Genomic DNA, 15,744 nt, shown 5'->3' on the forward strand with positions numbered 1-15,744 from the left:
TATTTGATAATGAGAGCAGTTAGGGACTTTCAACAAACTTTACACATAATTTCCAAACTACTCTAAACTTTTTCTCACTTCCATGCGTAACATCAAGTATTTAATTCATTAACTCATTTGTAAAGTAATCAGATGTTTGAAGCTGTTATGTACAGGAGAGTTTGAATTTTTAAAGAATCTAGGGTGGGGGGTTTACTTCGTGAACATCTGGAACACTTTTGGCGTGACACAAATGGTAAATGCTGCTACTATCGTATTAAAGATTTCAGCACCATCCTTGAATCATGTACTTACATATATCAATGGGGGAAGTTGTAAAGTATGTATAAATATCTTGGCCTCTCTGATCATTACTGTCAGAAAATAAAGCTAAAGACAAGCTTGATAAAACCCACAAGACTGCAAGTCTAAAAAAAGGTCTTGGAATGTAAAATACATACTTTTCTAGGGCATTAGCAAATTATACCTGGGATAAAGTGCATATGGAAAACAATGTAAATGCTAAGTTCTTTAAATTCTGCATAATGTTTAACTTCATTTTTCAGGAAGCCTTTCCAAAAGTCGATACTTCAACAGCAGCAGCCAAGGAAAATAGATGGATATCTGCAGGTATTAGGAAATACTCTGAGATATTTAAATTTCTCAGTTTTTACAAAACCACTACCTAATCCACTGTTTCTAGATAAGTAACAGGTATAGAAAAATATACAGGAGGGTAATGTTTGCTGCAAAAAGTCATTCAGTGTTTAAGTAATACATAATGCAAAAAATAAAATCAAAGTACCAGTAATATGGGATGGCATAAACCACGAAACTGGAAAAGGCAGTCACAAGTATAATAAAATACAAATAAAATATTTGGTATTGTAAATATGAAGTAGAGTGCAACAACAGTTTTAGAAAACACTGTAAAATTTCAAAACTGAAGATCAGGGTAACAATAATGTATAAATTGTGACACTCTTTGAGTAATACAAGCCTTGGATGAAGTGTTTTGTTGAATGTGGAAATGCAGCTCAACAGGTATCGAAGGTTGGATCTTTCATCAATTTTCTTAGCTTCACTCAATTTAGGAAACTTTTCTTCCAAATGATTGAAGGTCCAACCTCCTTTATTCATAGCTTTTACCGAGTTCTTCATAAGGCCCAACTTGAGATGAAGAGAAAGCAAAATAATTGTATTGTGTGCAACAAATTTCACATATGCCTTTCCAATAGCATATGACTTCCTTATAACCCACTCCTTGACTGTGTAGTGATTCTTGGTGTTGCAGCAAAAAAAAAAAAAAAAAAAAGGGGGGGGGGGCAGTATTTCATGAACCCATCCTGTAAACATGTAAGGAGTGCAAAAACTTTTAAATCACAGCAAAGCTACCATCCATGGTCTTTATAGGTGATAACTTCTAGCAGCTAAGCTACGGTTTCATAAGTTTCTTTCATGTCTACTGTATAAACCAAAGATGCCAATGGGAATGTTTTGCCGTTATAAGGTAGTACTTCTTTTGAGATGTTTTTATTAGAGTCAGTAAATAGTTGCTCTTCTTGTGGCATATGTCGTACATATAGCTGTATCATCAGACCATTGACACTTTTGTAACACACACCAAATTATGCATGTGGAAATATTGAGGAAAGGAAGTATGTCTTGATCTAAAATAGGAAATTATTGTCCCTGGGGCTAGAAGGTTCCATTGTTTCAGTCTCAACCCCAAGAGGTCAGCTGGCCATTTTGCAATGTTTAGATCTCAAACCAAATTGTTTTCAATTAAAGAGCAGAGGCAAAGTATCATGAGATAGAGAGCACCTTCTGTTTCATTTGAAGTTGGGTCTGTTACTGTATCTAGCAAGGTACAGACAGGAACAAGCAATTCCTCATCTCAAGAGCATAGACGAGTGCACTGAAGATGCATTTGGATACTATGTATAGTTTTGCTTAAATGCCCTGCAGTGTTTGTGAGACAGAAGTAACAGACTGAAAAATGACCTTTTAGTCTCTCACAACACCATTGGAACAGCAAAGTGACATTGCTCAGCATTTTCGTTTCAGCCATTCTGTTAAATGGGTAGTACAGCTTACACAGGCAATTAGGAGCAATTTTTTTTATCTTTATCACCAACAGGACAATCAAAATACAGTTTATATACCTTTTTGGTTTTCTTTGGTATTTTTGGGTGAATTTCCCAGCACGACAAACATTGCTGGGGTGGTTTAGACAACAACATTTACTAGTTGCCAGTTTTACTAAATATAAATTTTAAACAACACAACATTCCTCTATGTGCCAGAGGAACACCTACTGTGGTAACAAAAACTCACAATACACTGTTGGACAGGGGTAAGTATGACGAAAATTGCACTATAGTATTTCAACATGCACTAGATTGTAAAGTCTCTTTTGCACTATGGGCTGTCTTGTCACCAGGTAAGTAAAGTTTAGAATCTTAATCACATCAGCCATCTAATAACAATTTGTGGACCTTCTAACAGTCATCTAAAAAAAATTAATTTAAAAAATAAGAAAAATTTGGACATCCATTCAAAAGAAGAAGTAAACAGCAAAACAAACAAGATAAACAGTAGACAATCCTTAAAAACTCCAAAATCTTAGGTGCTAGAAAGATAGATTCAGATTCTACACACCAAAACAAAGATGTAAATTTATATATCACATCCTTATTGCAGAATGGCTGATCAGTAGTTAATTTGCTTAGAGACAAAGAGTCTGGCAAATGAACCCCATGAACAGTCAACCAAGGTGATGTTTGATTATTATCACAGCGATCCTTGTAGCTTTCTCTTGTTCAAGGATGCTGATGTTGCTTTGTCAGTTTTGCCATTTGTTTTAATGATTTATGGCCAAATCAGAAAGTGATCTACAGGCAGTTCTGAATGTAGGTGGTATTAGGAGGATTTATTGGACACCTACTCGAGTCCGGTCACTAAAATCACCTATCCCATCAAAGGCAATACTACCTGTGAAACCAGTAATGTGATTTACAAGCTAAGCTGCAACCACTGTGCTGCATTCTATGTAGGCATGACAACCAACAACAATCTGTCTGTCCACATGAACAGCCACCAACAAACTGTGGCCAAAAAACAAGTGGACCACCCTGTTGCTGAACACGCTGCCAAACATGATGTCCCTCATCTCAATGACTGCTTCACAGCCTGTGCCATATGGATCCTTCCCACCAACACCAGCTTTTCTGAATTGCGCAGGTGGGAACTTTCCCTGCAATACATCCTACGTTCCCGTAACCCTCCTGGCCTCAACCTTCATTAGTCACTGTCCTCACCCATCCAGACCCTCCCTGTTCCCATTCCAGCACTACACAGCTGTCATTTCACTGCCACACCCAGTCTTTTAATTTCTTTTTATTTCTCTCCTTTCCTCTACTTACACCCCCCCCCCCCCCTCCGCACCTTCTCTCCTGTCCTCCGTCTAAACTGCAACACTTGACTGTCCGCCACTCCCAACATACTATCCCTCCCCCTCCCCGCCCCAGCCTCCTCCTTACCCCCACACAGTCGCCACTCCCATCATGCACTGGTGCTGCTGCTCGCAGTGTGGTTTCAGTTCTCTGAGACTGCAGACACGTGTGCAAGTTGCATTTGCGTGAGAGAGAGAGAGAGTGTGTGTGTGTGTGTGTGTGTGTGTACTGCTGACAAAGGCCTTAATGGCCGAAAGCTATAATTGTGTGAATCTTTTTTTTGTGCCTATAGCGACTCAGCATCTCCACTGTATGGTGAGTAGCAACTTTCCTTCTCTGGTATTGTAAACTTTAATTGTGTAATACCCATTACATGTGAAGAACCATTTACCTGACTTTTTAAACAAATGTAGTTGAGTAATATATTTCATATCCTTTGGCAATTTACTGTACATACAGATTATACATCCTTATCTGTGCTTCAGAATGGAGTTTTATACCCTTCTGCAAGGTTGCCAGTAGACATCAAGTAGGAAATTGAAAGTCCCCAGCTATTAAAAAACTTCCAAGTAATCAGAGTACCTTATTAGCCATTCATTCTATAATTTATCAGAATGTCTAGACTCAGGAATATAAATTCCTCTTACCTCAAGTGTTCATACAGGATATGACATTTCCAGTATACTGTATAAACAACTGACAGTGTTCTGTAAAACCTTACATAAATGCTTTGGTTGAAGTATAGTGATAAAAAAAGGCAGCTGTGTAGTCTGTGTGGCACAAGGCAGACAGGGCAAAGAGAAAGAGAAGTAGTGAGGGCATGGGGTTTCTTATTCTTGACAGCAAACAAGGGTTAGACACTTTCCACATTTCAAAACAGTAGAAAGTGTTACTGCTGACAACTGCAAGGTTCATTTGGGCACAGTACATCATCTCATACGTTTACAGCATTACCACTGAAGTACAGTAATGGTGCAGTCTGGAGGAAAGCATTCATTGCAGTCCAGCATAGTTCAAGTCAGTGTATTCAAGAAGATTAAATCCCATTGGCTGCTGGCAGCTAGTAGAGATGGATGTGCAGAAGGTTCTGGGTTGCCTTAGGATGTGACATGCTGTACAGCGCCATCTGTCACAAAGCGAAAAAAGTGGTCCAACTAAAACATTCATTTTTCTTTACGTACTACATGAATATGTAATAAAAATAGGGGTTCCTATTTGACCTATGGCAGCACCAACTAGTGGGCCAACCATAGTGCCATCTGGTTTCCCCCTTCAAGATAGATGAGTTTCGTTCTTTGTAGTTTTTTCGTTTGATGCTTATTTCGTGAAATATTTGGCCCGGTCACTATCAACTGACCACCCTGTATGTAATTACAATAATGAGCTGCAGTACAGTTCCTTAATAAGAAATTTCCTCAATAATCCAATGTATCTGTATGAAATGTAAATTATTCAATCAATTTCCAGAATTATGTCAGTGAAAGTCACCGTGACCATCCATAAGATGCGAAAAGCATTTGGGAGCCATATTTATTCATGAACACTCAAACAGGCCCACAGCTCACAGAGGTCTGTTAGAACTTGGTTTGAGGGAACACATCGTAGTTGAAGGGATCCCAGGGCAAATAGTTGGCAGAGGTGAACATGTCATTTAGTAGTTTCTGTATCCTGTAGTAAAAACGAGGTTCTCATTGTTATGAATTTTCTCTAGCAGCTGTCCACATTAAATATGCAAGTGATTTACTGTGTGGTGAAGCACTTATAAATTGTTAAAATCCACAATTATTGGTCATCATATTGTTCTCCACGGCCCACTTACTCATTATTGCAATCCACACCCATCGTCATACTGTGCCCCATAGGCTACCTAGCCATTTTTGCTAGCCACAATTATATGTGACTTCTGTTGTCATGTTGTTCCCCCCTGACATCTGATTCTGACAGTGGCAGTTTTCTCCAAGTCAACACATGGTAGTGACATGGCTGGGACAATGCCCTGGGACCCTCAGGGATGAGTGACCCAGCTGACACCTGAAAGAAGGAAGGAAAAAAATAAAGAATTAAAATGGATATGAAAAGCAGAAAAATAGAAAAGTGTCATGCATCAGTTTCCACCTAAGTCCCTAGCATGTCACTGGTAAACATCTGTGTTCCAGAACTAGTTCTTTGAATGTGAGCTAAAAGATTTTGAAGTGTTCAGCCTGAGCCAGGAGCTCACAGACAATTGACAGCCATACACAGGCAGCTGACTTCACCAGCATATTCTCTCTCGAGAAAACAAGCATTCTGCTTTATCGAAAGACTTGAGTGGGTAAGTGTGGAGCACTTCTGTCTGAAAAGAAAGCATAGCAAGTAATTTCTTGCAAAATAGGCAGTTGTATAGGAAATGGCATGAGGAGAATTGTGTGTGTGTGTGTGTGTGTGTGTGTGTGTGGATGGAAAAAATAAAAGAGGTGAATTCTCAGACCAGCAGAATCTCTCCAGCCACTTACACTTTACTTGGTGTGGCAGCCATTTCATTCATGTGTTGCTAGCAGTGACCTCTGTATTTCCTGATTTTCATTGTACTTGTCTTTGCTGACTTCTCCCATAGTCCTTTACTGACAAGAGTATGTTTAAAGGCATAAGCACTTCCACTGACAAAATTCTGGAAATTGATTGAATAATTTACATTTCATACAGATACATTGGATTATTGAGGAAATTTCTTATTAAGGAACTGTACTGCAGCTCATTATTGTAATTAAATGCAGGGTGGTCAGTTGATAGTGACTGGGCCAAATATTTCACAAAATAAGCATCAAACGAAAAAACTACAAAGAATGAAACTCATCTAGCTCGAAGGGGGAAACCAGATGGCGCTATGGTTGGCCCGCTAGATGGCGCTGCCATAGGTCAAACGGATATCAACTGCGTTTTTTAAAATAGGAACCCCCATTTTTTATTACATATTCATGTAGTACGTAAGGAAATATGAATGTTTTAGTTGGACCACTTTTATCCCTTTGTGATAGATGGCGCTGTAATAGTCACAAACGTACAAGTACATGGTATCACGTAACATTCCACCAGTGTGGACGGTATTTGCTTCGTGACACATTACCTGTGTTAAAATGGGCCGTTTAACAATTGCGAAAAGGTCGATATCGAGTTGATGTATGGCTATTGTGATCAAAATGCCCAACGGGCGTGTGCTATGTATGCTGCTCGGTATCCTGGATGACATCATCCAAGCGTCCGGACCGTTCGCCGAATAGTTACGTTATTTAAGGAAACAGGAAGTGTTCAGCCACATGTGAAACGTCAACCACAACTTGCAACAAATGATGATGCCCAAGTAGGTGTTCTAGCTGCTGTCGCGGCTAATCCGCACATCAGTAGCAGACAAATTGCATGAGGATCGGGAATCTCAAAAACATCGGTGTTGAGAATGCTACATCAACATCGATTGCACCCATACCATATTTTTATGCACCAGGAATTGCATGTCAACGACTTTGAATGTCGTGTACAGTTCTGCCACTGGGCACAAGAGATATTACGGGACGATGACAGATTTTTTGCACACATTCTATTTAGCGATGGAGCGTCATTCGCCAACAGCGGTAACATAAACCGGCATAATATGCACTAATGGGCAACGGAAAATCCATGATGGCTGTGACCAGTGGAACATCAGCGACCTTGCCAGGTTAATGTATGGTGCGGCATTATGGGAGGAAGGATAATTGGCCCCCATTTTATCGATGGCAATCTAAATAATGCAATGTATGCTGATTTCCTACATAATATTCTACCGATGTTACTACAAGATGTTTCACTGCATGAGAGAATGGCGATGTTCTTCCAACATGATGGATGTCCGGCACATAGCTCGCGTGCGGTTGAAGCGGTATGGAATAGCATATTTCATGACAGGTGGATTGGTCGTCGAAGCACCATACCATGGCCCGCACGTTCACCGGATCTGACGTCCCCGGTTTTGTTTCGTTGGGGAAAGTTGAAGGATATTTGCTATCGTGATCCACCGACAACGCCTGACAACATGCGCCAGCGCATTGTCAATGCATGTGCGAACATTACGGAAGGTGAACTACTCGCTGTTGAGAGGAATCGTTACAGGTATTGCCAAATACATTGAGGTTGACGGACATCATTTTGAGCATTTATTGCATTAATGTGGTATTTAAAGGTAATCACGCTGTAACAGCATGTGTTCTCAGAAATGATAAGTTCACAAAGGTACATGTATCACATTGAAACAACTGAAATAAAATGTTCAAACGTACCTACGTTCTGTATTTTAATTTAAAAAACCTATCTGTTACCAACTGTTCGTCTAAAATTGTGAGCTATATGTTTGTGACTATTACAGCGCCATCTATCACAAAGTGAAAAAAGTGGTCCAACTAAAACATTCATATTTCTTTACGTACTACACGAATATGTAATAAAAAATGGGGGTTCCTATTTTTTTTTAAAACGCAGTTGATATCCATTTGGCCTATGGCAGCGCCATTTAGTGGGCCAACCATAGCGCCATCTGGTTCCCCCCTTCAAGCTAGATGAGTTTCGTTCTTTGTAGTTTTTTCGTTTGATGCTTATTCCGTGAAATATTTGGCCTGGTCTCTATCAATGGACCACCCTGTATACTTACAAGTATGAAAGGAACATACCACACTGATGAAGAACACAGAGAGAGAAAAAATAAGCAGGGACACAGATACATTCTTCCTCATGATCAACATTGGTGAGTCTACCAATAGAAAAGAAAAACTCAAGGACCGCCATTATTATGTCCATGTGTAAGGATTATTTTAATCAGTTTGTTACTACAGATGTACAAAGTAAAGTTCAACTGAAATGATTTTTAGTCTCAACTGAGACCAAGACCAAAATCAATTCTCAGACATATCCTAGTCAGAGACAAAACAGAATATGTAGAAATCTGGGGAAAATACATAAGTTTTCATAAAATCTGTTCAACAACAGTTCTACTATATGGCTTAATGATAATAACATTCAATTGGGTAAAATTGTCCGGAGGTAAGCCCTCATCTCTGTTCAAGGACTAATCAGGAGAATTGAACTCCATTTTGGGTTCAGGTGCGAGGGACAGCAGCTGGTCTGTGAAATGTAATAATACTGTACAAACAGTCATTATTTTGATATTGTTTTATTGGCCAGCCAGTTTCAATGTTCCAGCAGCGGCTGTTATGTGTGAAGAGCACACATGCTCACGAAGTTCAGATGTCTATTGGAACCAGATATGAATGAATATTGGTGCCTTGTCTTATACATGCACGAGTGGTAGTTGGTGTTTCATGCGACAGGCCTGAAGATGATGTGACTGGAATGTCAAACCTAGTTGCCTAAAAAAACAATGTCAAAATAATGCATGTTTGTACAGTATTATTATATTTTTACTCAGGAGAATTTCATTATCAGGAAAAGTTAGATCCCGTAACTGGGTAGGTGGGTTAAAGAATTTGAAAAGTGAAATGGGTAGGTTGAAGTTAGATATAGTGGGAATTAATAAATAAAGTACAGCGGCAGAAGGAACAAGATTTCTGGCCAGATCAATAGAAAGTTATCAACACAAAATGAAATTGGGGGGGGGGGGGGGGGGGGGATGTAGCATTTTGCCTAGTAATGAAAAAATAATAACAGGGTTGTGAATAAGCTTCTATGAAGACCATAGTGAACACATTATAGAAACCAGTATTGATATGAAGCCAACACCCACCACAGTAGTACATGCTTTTAAGCCAATTAGCTCTAGAGATGAAGAGGAGACTGAAACAATGTACGATGAGACAGGAAATTACTCGGACAGTTTAGGTAAAAAAAAAAAAATATATTGTGATAGGTGACTGAAATTTGATAATAGAAGAAGGAAGAGAAGGAAAAATAGTAGGAGAACTTGGATTTGGGGAAAGGAGTGAAATAGGAAGCCATCTGATAGTATTTTGCTTAAGAGTCATGAAAGAAGATTGGCTGTGTATGTGGAAAAGTCCTGGAGACACTAGAAGGTTTTAGATTGGTCCTATAATGGTAAGACAGAGATTTGACAGACAATGCAGAATGTCTAGAAGACAAATGCAAAGCTGTAGGAACATTCATGACTAGGGAAGATGTCACTAGTAGGAAAATTAAGCAAACATGGGAGAAATGATGAACAACTGTATGAATATCAAGAGCTCAGATGGCAAGTCAGTACAAAGCAGAGTAGGGAAAGCGGAAAGGTGGAAAGAATGTATAGAGGGTTTATATAAGGGAAACAAACTTGAGGACAACATTACAAAAAAAGAGGAGGAAGTAGATGAAGATGAAACAGGAGATATGATACTATGAAAAGAATTTGACGGACACTGAAAGATCTAAGTGAAAACAAAACCCCAGAAGTAGATGATACTCCCTCAGTATTATTGAGATCCTTGGAAAAATCCAGCAATAGCAGAATTATTCTACTTGTTGCGCAAGGTGGACGGAACAGGGAAAGTAATCTGATCCTGCAAGAAGAATATAGTAATTCCAGTTCCAAAGGAGGCAGTTGCTGTAAGATGTGAATGCTACTGAACTAACAGTTTAATACCCTATGGTTGCAAAATATTGATGTTAATTATGAATGGAAGAATGAAAAAACTGGTAGAAGCTTGACCATGGGAAAATCAGTGTGGGTTCTGAAGAAATGTACGAACGTGCAGTCAATACTGCCCTCCATTTTATCTAAGAAGATAGGTTGAAGAAAAATAAGTATATTTAGAGAAAGCATTTGACAGTTTTGACTGGACTGCACTCTTTGAAATTTTGAATGCAGCAGGGGTAAAATACATGAAGTGAAAGGTTATGTAATTTGTGCAGAAGCCAGACTGAAATGGTGAGATTTAGTGAGCATGAAAGGGTAGCAGTGGTTGAGAAAGGAGTGTGATGGGATTGTAGCCTATTCCTGATGTTATTTGATTTGCACATTGAGACAGCAATGAAGAAAAGCAAGGAAAAATTTCGAAAGGGAACTAAAATTCTTGGAAGAAGAAATAAAATCTTTTAAGCTTGCTGATGACATGCTAATTATATCAGAGATGGTAAAGGACTTGGAAGAGCAATTGAATGGGGAGGATAGTATCTTGAAAAGAGATTATAAAATGAACATCAACAATGGTAAAACAAGGATAATGGGAGGTAGTAAAATTAAATCAGGTGATGCTGAAGAAATTATGTTAGGAAATAAGACACTAAAACCAGTAGATTTGTTTTGCTATTTGCAAAATGACAGTTGACAGCTGAAGTAGAGAGGACATAAAATATAGACCAGCTTTAGCAAAAAATAAATAAATTTAAATGTTAGAAAGTCTTTTCTGAAGGTATTTATCTGGAGTATAACCTTGTATAGAAATGAAACCTGTGGCAGATAGTCTGTGGTGGTTGTTTGGTTTACTGGTACTCTTATTGCAATTGACAACAATCCAGGCAGATGTGTATATTTTCAAAATTGTTTTACTTGTTCATTTACCATTCTAGCTCTTATCTCTTGGCAATGGACATTGGCAGTTATTCCAATAGAATCACCTACAGTTTTGCAGAGTTCACGTTTGTTAGATGCAGAACTGAAGAAGGGATCTGAAATAGAATGAGGTATACTGCCTGCTTTATTCAAAAATTGATACGAAAATCTGAAATGGAAAAGGCCAACCACTAATGCAATGGATGTGGAACATGTAAATTGATGAATACTGTACATAAATTTTACTTTAATTTTGAGTGCGCTCTGAAGAAACAATGCGTGTTGCATAATTATGTTGTGAAATTTTGGACTGCTAGTAAACTCAAAATTGTCGAAGTTAAACTCTAAATTGGAACAAAATACACTGGTAGGGAAACATTTAGGATTTACACTAGAGGAAATAGGATCATTTTTGAAAATACAGAAAACCCGATGGCAGAATATCAAGGCAGAATGGTGGAAGGACTTGTCACATGTGGAAATACTGCATTGACAAATAGCATCACTGCTATTCGACCGGAGCCCGAGCAGACATTTCTGACAATCAGTCTGGTTTATGACTTTGTTGTGTTCAGTTGTTTGCCTTGTGTATGCTCTGCTCCGTAATAAAAGTATTCTACATTGTATCCTGGTAGTGTACTTATTCATCATTGTCATTGTTTATATCCTGTAGAACTATGTTAGTGAGCCCATACAGTTATGTTTGCAAGTAATTTCATCATTTCTAATTATTGCTCAGTTACAATGCTGGCGTCTTGGCCCCAGTGTCCCACTCAGTTTATGCCTGGGGACAATGTTTTTCATGCCACGATGTCCGGACGCTGCGTATGCAAATCATGTGTTATTTTTAAGTGGCATCTTTGCATCAAGTGACATCATCAGTGATGGCACGAAATTTGTTAATTCACTAAGCCACTTGTGGGAAAATACAGACACAATAAGTAGTATCATTTTTGGCCTCCATCCCCAGCGGAAAAGTATGAGACTGTGACAGCAGCTCTACTCTGCCACCTCACCCGCCCTTCGTCATGTCATTTACAACAAAGTTTCAAGTGGCAAGACTCCATTGCAATTATAGCAATGCCTCTGTACACAGACTGCCCTTCACCTCAGGCCTGACCATACATTAGCTTGTGGTGGTCCCCCCTTCCCCACAAGTCAACTAGCTGTTGTCACAAATGAGCATGAAACGTTGGATGTATGCCTTCAACTCGCTGATCAAATGTACTCCATCATACAGCTCAGACAGCACATTAATAATGCTGACAACAGTGGTGGTGGGCATAACTCGCAACCTCAACAGCAGTATGAGCATTTACCCACCAACAACGTGCCATTCTGACCCCACCCAACATCCACTGAGGCTGACGTCACCATGTGATGATCATCACATGGCATCAGCATATCTGCACTTCCCGGCAATCCATGCCATGTCTTCAGTTGTGCAGCATGTGGCCAACTGCATCAGATCGATACCTGCACTACACGCTGCTGATCACACTGCACGTGCACAGAATCGCTTTTGTTGGTATTGTGCAACATGTGCTGACTCCACCCGTAACTGCCATCTTCCATGCAGTTTCTCAAACTATTTCTCAAACTAGACACACAGTTTGCTGGCAGCACACTGGACCATGTAGGATATTTACGTTGCATCGGTTTCCACAGCAACAACAATGGATTGAAACCATCTTGTCTCCTTCACAATAACAGACTTTTTGTATATGAATAGAACAGCGACCAGCTGTACCTCGTTGACACAGGCTTGGAGGTTGACACTTCACTACCTTCCTTGCCAGGCCAAACAGCATCCCACACACCAATTCAACTCTGTGGAGCAAATGATTCAACAATCAGAGTCTATGGTTGACAAGTCCATACACTATATCATGGCCCCAACGATTTCACGTGGACATTTATCATTGCAGATGTAGTAAAATGAGTTAATGGCACAGGCTTTCTTTGCCACTTCCAGTTGGTTTTGGACCTAACTAACAGCATGGTAACTTACATGACCAATGGCTGCTCCCCTTCTGGTGTACTTGACCACAACAGCTTGGCAGTCCAGGACAATGCCACAGCTCGCCCTGTGCCCCTAACTGTTGATATATCTGATAGTCACTGCCTCCAAACCATCAATCATATTCAACACATCCAGAACTCCACTTCAACACGTGCCTAATAAACCTTCACTTACAATGTTCCAATGACATCATCAGACACAAGATCCAATATGTCAAATGTGAACTCCATGCAACACAGCAGATTCTCAACCAGCTATGTCAACAGCCTCCATTCGTCACACCTATGTTGCTGACATCTCTACAGCACATTGACCTGGCGTCTCTATTATCACCCAAGAACTAGCCCATAACACTGCTCCCAGTTACTCCAACAAAGGTCAGTACTGCACTGCTTACTTGTCCACACTACACTGCATCTTTGTATCCCCCTTCAACCAGAACTAATTACACAGTACACCATTACAGATGGAACAGTCCATGAGATCATCACCACACCCATTGCCCCAGAACATCACAGAACACGTCGACTACCATCAGACGTACTTAGGGCCACCAAACAGCACTGGACAAGATCTTACAACCAGGGTTACTCTACAATTCCTGTGCTACCAAAACATTGGTTCCCAAAAACAATGGATCTCTCAGGTTGAGCACTGATTACAGAGTCCTCAATGCTTATACCATTATGGACGGCTACCTAGTACCAAAAATCTAGAACTTCATCCACTATTTGACAAATGCCTCTGTTTTTAGTGTTATTGATTGTAACATGGCATACCTACAAATACCTATATTTCCAGATAAACATTCACAAAGCTGCCATTATTATGCCTTTTAGTTTGTTTGAAATCATTTTCATGTTGTATGGACTTAAAAATGTGGCACAAGCATGGCAATGTTCCATTTATGGTTTACTCTTCAAATTCCCAGTCTGTTATGCTTATCTTAATGATATTTTAATTTTCTCACTAGATGAGGACTCTCACAATAACTAATTCCGAACAAGTTTTCGACAGCCTCTCTCACAACGACATCGCAGTCAATGAAGAAAAATGTTAACTTTGAAGAAGTCATCTTCCTTTGACATCCATCCATCAGTGCATCAGGCATCTGTTCCACACCACAATCTATAGAGATATCCAAAAGCTGCCTTAAGCCCAACACTATCAAAAACTAGGTTCATAGACACAATAATTTTCTACAAAACGTACCTTCCACAGGCAGACTCTCTGCAAGTGCTGCTAATGCAAGCTCTCGCCAGCAAGAATACCACCAGCAAACACAAACTCACATGAACAAGCACACTGCACTCTGCTTTCGAAAACATTAAGGAGTGCCTTATCCAGGCGCCCACCTTTCCACACCCACTCCCTGACACACAACTCACCATAGCATCAGATGCGAGAGACACCACTGTCAGAACTGTGCCACTCCATTTCTTCTCACACAAGGTCATATCAACAAGTGGTCTGCATATGATAAGGTGTTACTGGCACTTTACGTAGCAGTACTCTACTTCAGGCAGGACATAAAAGGTCCACCTTCCAATTATCTACAACAATCATAGCCCACTTGCTGATTCAATTTGAAATTAAGGACACTTGCCCTCACTGGTTTCGTCATTTAGATTACACGGGCCAGTTTTCATACTGTGGACATTATCACCTCAAAGGAATGGAGAATGTTGTGGCAGATTATTTTTTATGCATCAATGCTTTGTCATGTACTGTTGACTATTAGCAGTTTGCTGAGGGACAACAACATGATGACAGTTGGTCCAAGAACCTACGGATTGAATCTCGTCCTATCTTGGGGTGACCCTCCTATACTCTGCGACATTTCGCAAAATAGGACATGTCCTTTCTTACCTCAACAATTCTGCCTCGTCATATTTATAAGCTTCACAATTTGGCATATATGTGTAGTGTGCAACCACCCGTCTAGTGACAGACAGGTTCATGTGGCCCAGGGCCGGCCAGAAATTCTGCACGCGTGCGGTGCTCTTGCACATGTGCAGCTTCCGGGTCACAGCGTGCACGCCGCAGCCATCAGCGTTCATGTAGTGCATGTTTCTGCGCACAGATGTCGCTCCTCTGTTACACAAAGTGCGTTATCGACACCTCGTATGTATATCACAACCTGGGCTGTATCTGTAAGATCTGTTGCTTCATCGAGCGCAACAGAGAAAGCAACAAAGTATTTAGCCTTATTTATTAGCTGCCTGTGCAGATCGCGGGCCATAGCACTGATACGTCTTGTCACTGTTTGTTTGGATGGACTGATTTCTTGAAACCTGCTAACTTTCGTGGGACACACAAGTTCTGCAGCATCAATCAGACACCCTTTCACAAACTCCCCTTCGGGAAAGGGTTTCCCAGATTGTGCAATTCTTAATGCGATTTTAAAACTTGCTCGCAGTGAAGATTTAGTGTGGTTGTCATTCTGGAAAACTGAAAACAGTACATTGTACAGCGTACAGTAAAACAAACATAAATATAACACAAGAAACTAAGAGTTCAAGAAGCATCAGTTACTTTGACGTACAGTAAAATCGAGTTGATGTGTCTCATCTATTTTCTTCAGGACATTTAATTTTGCTTGCCGTTCTTCACTGTTGAGTACACTACACTCGTCTTTGTGATATGTATTGCAATGTCTTTCAATTGAAAACTTACGCTGGCCGCCTATTATTCGGCGGCACAGCAAACACTGTGAGTTTTCATCAACAGCTACAAAAAAGAATTGCAGTTCCCAGTCATTTTTCTACGACTGAGAACATAGA

The sequence above is a fragment of the Schistocerca nitens genome, chromosome 7, assembly GCF_023898315.1.
Source record: "Schistocerca nitens isolate TAMUIC-IGC-003100 chromosome 7, iqSchNite1.1, whole genome shotgun sequence".
Classification (NCBI taxonomy): domain Eukaryota; kingdom Metazoa; phylum Arthropoda; class Insecta; order Orthoptera; family Acrididae; genus Schistocerca; species Schistocerca nitens.